The following is a 10,541-nucleotide window of genomic DNA, read 5'->3' as shown; positions in this document are numbered from 1 at the left end:
TCCAGTTAGGTCAATTGTAGTCCACAGTTCAGTGAGTAGAACAAATGTCTGAAGATTTATGATAAGTTTATAGATTGCCCGAAAAGACTCGAAATGTATGAAATAGTCTACAACTTGATATATATTCATAATAGTTATTTACTTGCTATTCGCGAGTAATTTTTTTATTAATTACCCTGGACTTCTCCAGTGGACTATACTCCTCGATATTCATTAATTTTGTTCCGAAATGTCACTTTGTGAAAATAAAGCAGGATTTGTGGGTGACTTTTTGGTATCTCAGGCCTACTCTCTTTGAATAATATCAGCATTGAAAAAAATGATTTGCCGACATGTCCTTTTCTTATCTCCTGGATGGCTAATCTCTAATGAATGACCATCGTTTTGTCATTTATTGTGTTTTTTCTAAAAAGTTTATCTGTTTATAATGAACAAGACGCATTCTATAAGGTTCTTCGATAATTAGATATTTGATTGTCTGCTCCGATTGATTGAATTAAAAGGATCATCTAACAAATTTTAATAAAATTCTTTTTTTCCTTTATTTATGGTTTTACTGTGATTATTTCTACTTTTTCGTACTAATTTACCGAAAAGCTATTTTTAGAATGTTTATTCTTTATTTAAAGCCAGGCAATAGGTTATATCTTTTATAATTTTTATTTAGAAAATTGGTTTTGACCACTAAGAATCGAAGTAAGTTTGGGCAGTATTTTAAAACTATTTCGTAACAACTAAAATATAATAACACACTAGCGGATAAAACCAACAATATTTGGTTTGAATATGAAAAATATTAAAATTACTAATATTAGGGCGTGTCGAATGAATCAAATTGACTATTTTTTTAGCAATTAGTTATAGAGACGTAAAGTACTTTATAATCAATTGTAATATTATTTTTAATTAGAATAAATCCGAGGAGAAACAAAAACTCATAGTAAAGAGTTTAATCGGCCCTAAAATATTACAACAATATCAAACAAATTCATTCCCTGTTATTATCCTTATCTGTGGAGAAAAATATCAAACTTATAGACAAAAAAGTGAATATCATTATTAGAGTCGACAATTCGGAATTATATATTTTCTTGTTTGGACAGTTAATTAGAATTGTATTCCTGGAAATAATCAAAAGACTATTTTCGTTTGTTTCGATCATTTAAAAAATATGAACAATATTAGTGTTGTGAGTTCATATTTAATTTTTTGATACGATTAGGGTCTTTTATTTTTCTAATTTCAATTTTCTAAGGAATACAAAAAATTAGAACGAATATTTTTTAAAAATGCTAATGACTAAATGCTATTTTAATTAGTTTTAAATGATTTATTATTTCTCCAGTAACATGTACGACCGAAAAGCCACTATTCCGTGAATCACTGTGCCGATGGATGAGATGACCTGACATTAAGAGGAAGACATAACCGCCGCCGCGATTATAGAGTTGGGACTGACATCCCCATACATGATTCTACTGTTACTTCCCGAAATAATAGCCGAAATGGCGTAGAACACGCACAGGAGTCCATTTAGAATTATTTCACCATGTGCACGTGTTTTTCATTGAAGCGAGAATTGAGTTTAAAAAAATAATGCAATGTTTAGTAGATTGGACAGAAGAGACGTCATGCCTGTGAATACCACGAATCCTCCCCCAGCCGCGCTGAACCCGGGATTGACAGAAGCACTGATCACCACTGAAATAGCCACACTCTCTGCTCAGTGAGGTCACAATCATACACAAAAGCACACTCTTATCCAAAAGTGATTAGACTTGAAATAGCTCTTGTCGTATATTTTAGATTCGTCTGGACTTTGTTGGAAAGTGACATTCTGTCGGATGCCAATAAAATAAATGAATAATAATTAACCCAATTTACTGATTTTATTAAAATAATGTAACGGACAGTCATTAATGATATATAAACATATTCGTATTAGATGAACATGAAATTATTATTATGGTAAAATTTCTACCAAAAAAAACTATTATATAGACTAATGAGGGCATAACTCAGTCGTGGCTTATCGATAAAATTCAAGGCATATTGTGGAGATTCTTAATATATTTATAAAAATGAATAATTATTTAATTATAAGACACAGTAAATTATTATTTAAATAAAATATTTAAATTAATTATTTGTTGTGATGCAAACCCACTCACTGTACGAGAAGCCTCTCATGCTGGTTCGTGGTATGAAAATAGAGGTATATATTCAAAATAACATCAAAAAAGCTGATTCATTGTCAAATGAACTCGAAGAATACCTCAACAAAGCAGAGTCATTCACAGAATCTTCTCGTGCTATAATTTCCCGTAATATAATATATAAATCATCACATACAGACATGCCGGCTACACCTACAGTGGACCAACTGCAGCTTATGCTTACAAACAGATAAATACAGACAATATGTTTTTTAAACGTGACCTAATCTGCCCAGATCACGTGTTTTTGTGTTGGACCAAGTCATCATGTTGGCTTTAGAGGCTGTGCTCTGTCTCCTGCTGAAATAGTGGAGACACCACTAGGAAATCTTCAAGTTGATTTAAAATGTATTTAATTAATTTGAATAATATAATTTATATTATATATATTTTAGTAATACAAGAATTGAGAAATACTAAAATATTTAAAGAAATAAATATACAACAGGATATGGACGAACATTCTCTCGAAATGCAGTATCCATTTATTTACAAAATATTCGGAGGGTAAATTAATTATATTTAATTATATATAAATTATTTAATAAATAATTTAAAGATCAATTAAAATTGTCCCAATCATGGTGGGGTCCTGTGATTCTGAAATGTCGAGAAGAACTGCAAAAATCCTCTCAAAATATTTGATGGACAAAACCAATTTTTTTGTCATTTCCACCGATTTTTGTCACTGGGGTACTAAAATGAGTAAATCCTCAAAGGAAGGCGATTTATGTTCAGTCCCTACGACCCCTCTAAGGGAGAGATTTGGGAATCAATCGAAGCCATGGATCGAGCTGTTTTTTTAATAATCAAAAAATAGGGCATGAATGAGATTGAAAGTCTAAATCCTGAAGGATTTGAGGACTATTTGGAGACTACGGGGAATACGATATGTGGAAGGAATCCTATTCTTGTTTTATTGCATGTTTGTAGTCGGATTGTGTATGATAAGACTATTAGAGAGAGCGGTTGTGGTGGAACGCTTAGATTTGTCCGTTACGAACAGTCTAGTCGAGTTGTGAAGAAAGGTGAGTCATCTGTTAGCTATGCTTCTGCCTATTTCGATTTTTAATTTAATTTGACTTTATTTTTCTCTAATTAATTCTGAAAAATATTTTTGGATCTCTAAATTTACTGATTTTGATTATATTCAATGAAAGTTAATAAAATTGAAACAAGAAAAGTCGTTTTTAGTAGAAATTAAAAACAAATTTATTTTTCGTGGAAGGTCTTAATTATACCCTCTACTAACAGCTTTTTTTAAAATAAAAATTTTTCGTTCGTTTTTTCGTATCTCTTTTCCTTCATTTATGTATTAGAGATATTCTCAAATCGTTTTAGGTGGTTATATTCGAAAAGAATTCGCTTGACTTGCTTTCGCAGTGGTCTTCTCTGGCAGTAGCATAGTACAAAAAAACTGCTTCTTGTAGATTTGTTTTTGTTAAAGTTTTTTGCATTTCCTTTAGCATCCTTAGTTTTATGTCTAAGCAGGTTTAGATATTATATTTCCAAACAACATAATCAGTAGCCATGTGGGTTTTTTTCGACTTAAAACGATTCCTGTCAAAATTTCACGATTTAGATTTGGCAAGTGATGTATGTGAAGTGTTTAAACACTTCTTTCCTCTGAACGTGATCCTTATGTAAGACCATTTGTCTGGGTACTTTCTTTTCTTGATGAAAGAGTACAGACTATTACTTGCCAACTTTCATCTCTCTTCTTTGAACCGTCTCCTGTTAAGCCCGCAAAGGTCCTTGTTGACTTTTTCCTGCTACTTTCCTCGTAGATTTCTTTGGATTGCTTAGAATCAATTGGTTATTTTTAATCTGAGCACACAACTAAATGAAAGTTCATTTATAAACCTCAACACTTGACCCCACTACGCTTTTAATATTGGCCATAGATTTTTCTGTAGAAAACTTCTGATTTTAATTCTCACCAATCAGAAATCATCTGCCACGGGCCTCCTCCCGAATTTGGCTTTGGCAACAATCACTATTTCCCAACTTAATGCGACTTTTCACAGTCATGTGCCTAGAAATAATATTAAATTTTTTTCAAACTATCATGATTCTTATACATGGATTTAAGAAATTTAAGTTCTTTTGTTGTTCTTATTTTGCTGCAAATATTAATTTTTTATTCATAATTATTATTATTTCTATTCAAGGACTTTATGCATATTGATATTTGCTCAGAACCTTCCATGAATTAAAAAAATTGTTGGTTATGAGTTTGTTTTTACAATATTGTAATATGTATTATTCCTTAGTTTATGATTTAATAATATATTATTTTATTCACTTTGATGACTTTTTTTGATGACCTAATCTTTTAAATTCCAATCGTCAAATCGATTCTAAATGTTACAGTGCTCGTCAAAAAAATTGCTCAGCCATTTTTTCATGCTTTTATTGACAAATTAATAAAAAATTAATCTTACGCTTCATTTTTTATTCTAATTAATTTATTTATGCGATTTTATTGTAATTTTATTTATGTACGTATGTATGTATAATTTTATATAATTTTATTTTTCAGACATTTTTTAATTTATTTTTCTATTTTTTTGAATCAACATTACTTAATGATTATTAATGTTTGTTATACTATTGTTCTATGCCGAATTTTTATTTCATAAAATAAAACAGTTGTATTGTTTGATTTCCAAGTATTTATTTTTTGGCTTATCTGTTCTAAGTACAAATAGAGTAATATATTGTCAAATAATTTGAATTTAAATTTAATTGAAAACAATACTAAAATTGAAAACAATATTTTTCTCTAATTAATTCTGAAAAATATTTTTGGATCTCTAAATTTACTGATTTTGATTATATTCAATGAAAGTTAATAAAATTGAAACAAGAAAAGTCGTTTTTTAGAGAAATTAAAAACAAATTAATTTTTTTATGGAAATAAAGTTTTATTTTCAATTCATATTTTTATTCGTAGTTTTATACATCTAGAAATTCAGAATTTAAAGTGGTTATGTAATGTGTTGACTAATTATTGCATAAAGCTAACTATAAATATGAAATAAACTATTTTTAGTTAAATTAGAACAAGTAAACACAAAAATTTATTTTAAGAACACAATTTTATCAAAAGAATATTTATTCCGAATAATTCAGATAAAAATCACGAAAATCTTAAAAACATTGACTTTGACAATTAAACACAAAAAACTCATTTTTAATTCCATAAAACAGTTTGATGTTTATATTTTTTGATTTTCATTGTCAACAAATTTATAAACTAACAAAAATTTGAGAAAAATATTTTGCTTTTTTTCGTCAATATAAATTGTAAATATCGAATAATTAATTTCAAAAAAAGAAAACGCGTCTTTTGATCCAAACTAACTCCATAATAAACAAGTATTATAAAAAGAATATTGTCAGCAAATTTTTCAATAAAATAATGTGACATGGGCAGCTAGATACGTATGGGAAACCGGTTACATTTTACTTTGAAAAATTTTAATTTACCCTTGAACAAATCATCTTATTTTAATCATTAAAGATTAATGTATTTTAACAAAAAAGATTTTAAAATTAATTATTTTTTAGTCTTTCCATCACAGTCTGTCTTGCACGGTTCAGTCCCCTGACCAGCAACTTGGCATTAATCACCAATCTAATCTCGAGATGAATTGGCCGGTCTCTCAGAATCACCAAAAATCTAAACAGTCACAAAACATTCCCACCTTTCGACAACATTTCCTCAAATTTGATCTCAAAAAATCCATTTTTCACGATAATTTTAATAATCTTTTATTTTCAATAAACGATTTAAATGATTGATAAATTAGATAAACATTAAATTTTTCCAAACTACAACTTTTTAACTCTAATTTTTATCAACTCACAAAGTTAGGACATATCACGATTTTGACTAATTTGATATTACTTTATTATATATAATTATTTGATATTTTTAATAAGCATTTAAAAGTAGCACGTTTTTTCTTGTTTTGCTGTGTTATTCACTCTTGCCTTGATCTGTGCTGTCAGTATACTCACAGCCCCGTTGCAAGGCCACATTAAAATAACTTTATTATGCAAGCTTACATTCTATTTTAAATATTTCATACTGATTTTTGTATCATTTGATCATATTTTCAGCAAAAATGCAATTTCAGCTTTCAATTCAAAATAATGTTTAAGCGGATTTTACAGCTGGTAGGCTTTTAGCAGTGGAGAAGATATTCTGGATGGGAAGTACAACAATTTGATGATTTTGTTGAGTCACTCGCTGTATTTGGTCCAGTGTTATGAAAGATCTGGTTTTGTTATGAAGGACGTGGTCAACGTTGAGTATAAGCATATTCTGCAACTGCGGACAAGTCACTTTGATGTGATTATTAGGTTAGTATTGTAGGGAAGAGTTGTTGTGTTGAGATCTGTGAGTGATGTGGCATGTGCAAGTACTGCCTTTCTTTCAAAAGTACGATTTTCTTCTTTATTCTATACCAAAAAAACTTTAAATTATAATTGGCAACTTCAATTTTATAATCAACAAGATCGATTTTATAGTTGACAACCTCAATTTTATAATTGGCAACTTTAATTTTCAAATTCGTAAGTTTAACTTTATAATTTACACTTGAACAAATCGACAACGTATAAAATTAAAGAAAAAAAGGAAAAATGGGCGTTATTTTCAAAATTAGACGTTTTCTATGTCAATTGCACATGGAAGTTTGCCCTGAATTTTTGCTATAAAGTCAACATATTTTTGAGCAGTATTTTCTTCAATAATTCTCTCAAGACACCGTAAGCGATATTCTTTTTGTGTCAAGTCCGTTTGACTATTTTTAAGATGGATGGAAGATGATTTGATAAATCTTTATCACTCCTGTCTTTAAAATTGACCATGAATTTTCAATTGGGTAATTATAGGCGTATATGGCACCAATCGAAGAATTCGATGCATTCTTCCAGCCGTAAATGTCATGGGCGATTGTCAATTATAACCGGAGTTGTTTCATAGGCCTTGAGAAGACAGTTCCTGACACTTGTACTCGGCATCAAAAAATTTGATTAAATGCCGTATATTTCATGTGAGGGGTTTCCTATTAGGTACTATCAATTATAATTTTGTGATTAAATTATTGTTTTATTTCTTTCTGTTTATCCCAATTAATAATTTTTGATAAATATTTTTTACACGTGATTATTTGTTGGTGTTTGGTTGTATATATCCTTTATAGTGTTTTTACTTATTTTAATAGAGATTAAATGAATTTATGACTTTTAAAATCCCTAGTAACTAGGGATTATATAAGTTAATTGTGTATTCATACATTCATGTTTTAATCTTTATTGATATTCCATTTGTATAATTCATAATTTATGTAAAACAGTTCTATTAATGCCTGTTTTAATTTTCTTATTTATTTCTTTCTCATTTTTCCTTTTCTATATTTTACTTGCATTTGATTTGTTATGTCTGATATCTATATATTTTGTTGGTGTTTGTTTGTATATTCTTTGTATATTTTGCTTCCTTGTTCGTAACACTTTTGGCAAGGGGAAATTTCTTTCTAATATCATCTCTGCCCCAATTTTGAGATCTTTGTTTTTATCTAATGACCAAAAAAGGCACCTGTTTTTATCTAATCACTATCTCTTTATGCCAAAAGTGGATAATTTACGCACCTGCTGCAATCCATAGATCTGGTAGCCATTTCTCACGTTCCCTCTCCGGAATCGAACTCTAAGTTCCGAAATCAAGCCCTGCTATTGATTGGGGAACCCAGAATGATAGGGTCATCAAGCTGGGTGATGCACAGGCCTCCAATATGGTGAGATAAGGTGGAAAAAATAAGTTTGAATTCTGAGGGGCTCGCAGACAAGCATATCAGCTCGGATTTGGATCCATTCAAAGAAAACCCAGAAATAATTTTGTCTATATCATTCCTGACGATCTCCAAAGCCCCGCCGAGAGTAACATCATCGAGGTACCAAATGTTTACCTCAGAGGACAATTGGCGGGCAATGTGATCAACACCGAGTGAGAATAAAAGAGGCCCAAGAGGGTCGCCTTGTTGAATACCAGTTTCGGACATAATAACATTTCAGGAGAAATCCTGAAAACTGAAATCCCATCTTCTCTCAAACTTTTAAAAACTTCAAAGACTAATTGATCAATTCGAATAGAAAGATCTGATTCAAAGTTCTTAAACGAGTGTTCATCAGAGCACGTTTCTGCTTTTGAAAATCCTTTTCCAATTTCTTTTTAATTCTTGAGACAGTCCTTTTCCAATCTTAATAATAAAATGGTATGGTGTGTGTCTGTCTGTGTGTGCACACCAACTTCAAATTGGCAATACGATGTCCTCGACTTACATGATGAGGTCCTTAAAACCTTCCCCCCCAAAAAAAATTGAAAAGAACTTTTCTGCATTTTGGTTAAAATGAACAACTACGATGTCCTCGACTTACATGATGAAGTCCTTAAAACCTTCCCCCCCAAAAAAAATTGAAAAGAACTTTTCTGCATTTTGGTTAAAATGAACAACTACGATGTCCTCGACTTACATGATGAAGTCCTTAAAACCTTCCCCCCCAAAAAAAATTGAAAAGAAATTTCTGCATTTTGGTTAAAATGAACAACTACGATGTCCTCGACTTACATGATGAAGTCCTTAAAACCTCCCCCCCAAAAAAAATTGAAAAGAACTTTTCTGCATTTTGGTTAAAATGAACAACTACGATGTCCTCGACTTACATGATGAAGTCCTTAAAACCTTCCCCCCCAAAAAAAATTGAAAAGAACTTTTCTGCATTTTGGTTAAAATGAACAACTACGATGTCCTCGACTTACATGATGAAGTCCTTAAAACCTTCCCCCCAAAAAAAATTGAAAAGAACTTTCTCTGCATTTTGTTAAAATGAACAACTACGATGTCCTCGACTTACATGATGAAGTCCTTAAAACCTTCCCCCCAAAAAAAATTGAAAAGAACTTTTCTGCATTTGGTTAAAATGAACAACTACGATGTCCTCGACTTACATGATGAAGTCCTTAAAACCTTCCCCCCCAAAAAAAATTGAAAAGAACTTTTCTGCATTTTGGTTAAAATGAACAACTACGATGTCCTCGACTTACATGATGAAGTCCTAAAACCTTCCCCCCCAAAAAAAATTGAAAAGAACTTTCTCTGCATTTTGGTTAAAATGAACAACTACGATGTCCTCGACTTACATGATGAAGTCCTTAAAACCTTCCCCCCCCAAAAAAAATTGAAAAGAACTTTTCTGCTTTTGGTTAAATGACAACTACGATGTCCTCGACTTACATGATGAAGTCCTTAAAACCTTCCCCCTAAAAAAATTAAAAAAAATTTTCTGCATTTTGGTAAAATGAACAACTACGATGTCCTCGACTTACATGATGAAGTCCTTAAAACCTTCCCCCTAAAAAAAAATTAAAAAAAATTTTCTGCATTTTGGTTAAAATGAACAACTACGATGTCCTCGACTTACATGATGAAGTCCTTAAAACCTTGCCCCTCAAAAAAATTAAAAAATTTTCTGCATTTTGTTAAAATGAACAACTACGATTCCGACTTACATGATGAAGTCCTTAAAACCTTGCCCCCCAAAAAAATTAAAAAAAATTTTCTGCATTTTGGTTAAAATGAACAACTACGATGTCCCGACTTACATGATGAAGTCCTTAAAACCTTGCCCCCAAAAAAATTAAAAAAAATTTTCTGCATTTTGGTTAAAATGAACAACTAAGATGTCCTCGACTTACATGATGAAGTCCTTAAAACCTTGCCCCCCAAAAAAAATTAAAAAAAATTTTCTGCATTTTGGTTAAAATGAACAACTACGATGTCCTCGACTTACATGATGAAGTCCTTAAAACCTTGCCCCCAAAAAAATTAAAAAAAAATTTTCTGCATTTTGGTTAAAATGAACAACTACGATGTCCTCGACTTACATGATGAAGTCCTTAAAACCTTGCCCCCCAAAAAAATTAAAAAAAATTTTCTGCATTTTGGTTAAAATGAACAACTACGATGTCTCTCGACTTACATGATGAAGTCTTAAAACCTTGCCCCCCAAAAAAAATTAAAAAAAAATTTTCTGCATTTGTTTAAAATGAACAACTACGATGTCCTCGACTTACATGATGAGTCCTTAAAACCTTCCCCCCAAAAAAATTAAAAAAAATTTTCTGCATTTTGGTTAAAATGAACAACTACGATGTCCTCGACTTACATGATGAAGTCCTTAAAACCTTGCCCCCCAAAAAAAATTAAAAAAAATTTTCTGCATTTTGGTTAAAATGAACAACTACGATGTCCT

General features: G+C 30.7%; 1 long non-coding RNA gene across 1 annotated transcript; it reads left to right on the top strand.

Annotated features, from left to right (window-relative positions):
* The first annotated feature begins 2,470 nt into the window (after positions 1-2,470).
* LOC115227491 lies at positions 2,471-2,903 on the top strand. Its single transcript, XR_003883127.1, has 3 exons — positions 2,471-2,564; positions 2,612-2,723; positions 2,776-2,903. It is a non-coding gene; the product is annotated as an uncharacterized LOC115227491 (long non-coding RNA).
* Positions 2,904-10,541: the final 7,638 nt, after the last annotated feature.

This window comes from Octopus sinensis, unplaced genomic scaffold, assembly GCF_006345805.1.
Source record: "Octopus sinensis unplaced genomic scaffold, ASM634580v1 Contig03845, whole genome shotgun sequence".
Lineage (NCBI taxonomy): Eukaryota > Metazoa > Mollusca > Cephalopoda > Octopoda > Octopodidae > Octopus > Octopus sinensis.
This window is presented reverse-complemented; position numbering and strand designations above follow the sequence as displayed.